The sequence below is a fragment of the Colobus angolensis genome, unplaced genomic scaffold, assembly GCF_000951035.1.
Source record: "Colobus angolensis palliatus isolate OR3802 unplaced genomic scaffold, Cang.pa_1.0 Scaffold4, whole genome shotgun sequence".
Taxonomy (NCBI): domain Eukaryota; kingdom Metazoa; phylum Chordata; class Mammalia; order Primates; family Cercopithecidae; genus Colobus; species Colobus angolensis.
In genome coordinates, this window is record NW_012117376.1 from 11,397,030 (window position 1) to 11,399,204 (window position 2,175).

The 2,175-nt window shown below is 53.1% G+C and overlaps 1 long non-coding RNA gene across 1 annotated transcript in view; it reads left to right on the plus strand.

The window, feature by feature from the left end:
• The first annotated feature begins 618 nt into the window (after positions 1-618).
• Positions 619-2,175, plus strand: part of LOC105521313 — a 20,106-nt gene continuing 18,549 nt past the window's right edge. Inside the window, exon 1 of the long non-coding RNA XR_001003253.1 lies at positions 619-1,048. This is a non-coding gene — a long non-coding RNA (uncharacterized LOC105521313). The remainder of the gene's footprint in view (positions 1,049-2,175) is intronic.

The following is a 2,175-nucleotide window of genomic DNA, read 5'->3' on the forward strand; positions in this document are numbered from 1 at the left end:
GAAACCTGACCATAACGGTGTTGGAAATGATGGTGGTGGGAGCGAGGTGCTGTGGGAATCCCCGGCAGAGATTATTTATTTTAAAGTTGCAAAAGGTGAAGCTTGACCTGGGATCTAAAAGATAAGGAGGGTAAAGGCTGGGGGCTGAGAATCCCAGATGGAGGGTACAGCAAGGGCAAATGAATGGAGTCATGAGCCAGTATGGGGAAGGGGGACTCCATGCCACTAAGCAGAGGGCTTGGCCCTAAGGCAGGACATGGAGACAGGGCTGGAGCAGCAGGCGGAGTTCTGATTGACTGGATCATATTCATGATCTCAGGCAATGGCGATGGCGTCTATCTCAGGGCTTTGTTGCCTCCCCGGCCCCCATGTCACCACTTCCCACCAAGTCCACAAATCCTCCCTCAGGGAACTACCCTGTCCTCTCAACACAAGCCCTGAACGACCCACCCTCAGCTTCAGGGCCGGATTCTGATTGGCCTAAGCCGTCGGTCTAGCCTATCTTGCTGGATACAGTGATTGGTTCTGGCAATGGCACATGACCCAGTTCAGACCAATGAAAGGCGAGGAGATGTTTGCTGGGGTTTCTGGGAAAAAGGAGCTGTCCCTCTCTTCAGAGGGAGCTCCCAGAAGCGACTGGCTCTTTTCTGATCGCTGCAGAGTGAGGGTGTGACGGGCCAGCAAGGATGGGCAATAGTCCAGAAGGAGAGAGGAGAGACTGCCAGAGAGATGGAGCCCGAACCTGAACGCAGGATCAAAGGGCAACTGGGGAGCACTCGCTCTGGAGTTCTCAGTCGGCTGTGCCGCTGACTTACCAAATTTGCCTAAGCCCGTTTGTTGGTGTTTTCAGGTCCTAACTGATGCGGTGCCATTTTTCAAGTTCAGAATTGGATAAGAGTTGGAGATAGGGAGCCGCCAGCAGGTGCAAGCACTTCTGTGGGTCCAGTCCCTTTACTTCTGATTCTGTCTCTGTGTACGCTTATCACCAGTCAGGGGCTTGCCCTAGAAAACATCTCCCGACCCCTCTTGCTGGCCTGGCACCTGCACAGTAAGTCCTGGTCGGGCAGCCCGGGTGTCAGGAACCCTGGGCTCTGTCCCAACCCTGTCTGCTGTCTGGCTGTGGGACCTGGGCTGAGTTATGCCCACTCTCTGGGCCAAATTTGTGATTCATCCACCAGCCCATAGATTGTGAACTCCCCGAGGGAAAGGGCAATGTCCAACCCATGCATGTGGCCCCCAAGCCCAGGACAGGCCTGGCATACAGCAGGTGTCCATGGGGCTATTGACCAATGTGGGAGTGGCACCTTCCTGCTCTAACCTCCCAGGATCAGGGCCATTCATGATGCTGACAGGGACAGCTGCAATTCCTTCTGTCCACCCCAACAGCCTCCTGGAGGCCCTGGCCCGATGCTAGAGCAGCAGGAAATCTCACAGGAAGAGATTTCACATGGAGGCTTTGAGGCAGAGGCCTCAGTTCGCACACAGCCTCTCTCTGTTGAAGGTTCACTGAACCACAATTAGACTACAGGGTGAGGAAAATCCCCCCAAAGGCTCAACCCTTTACTCTCCGGCTGCAGCTGACCTGGGCAAGATTTGAAACTCTTTCCTTAGTTCATTGGTGTCTGTGGCAGGGCTGAGGGAGGAAGAGCAATGATGAGGAGCCCATGTTATAAGACAAAAATCAAAAAGAGAAATGAGTCTGGGCATAGTGGCTCACACCTGTAGTCCCAGCACTTTGGGAGGCCAAGGCAGGCAGGTCACTTGAGGTAAGGAGTTCGAGACCAGCCTGGCCAACATGGCAAAACCCTGTCTCTACTAAAAATACAAAAATTAGCCAGACATGGTGGTGAGCACCTGTAGTCCCAGCTACTCTGGAGGCTGAGGCAGGCGAATCACTTGAACCTAGGAGGCAAAGGTTGCAGTGAGCCGAGATCATGCCACTGCACTCCAGCCTGGAAGACAGAGGGAGACCCTGTCATAAAAAAAAAGAGAGAAAGAGAAGAAAGAAAGAAAGAGAGAAAGAGAAGAAAGAAAGAAAGAGAGAGAGAGAGAGGGAGGGAGGGAGGGAGGAAGGAAAGGGAGAAAACGAAAGAAAAAGAAGGAAAGAGAGAGAGAGAAGGAAGGAAGGAAGGAAGGAAGGAAGGAAGGAAGGAAGGAAGGAAGGAAGGAAGGAAG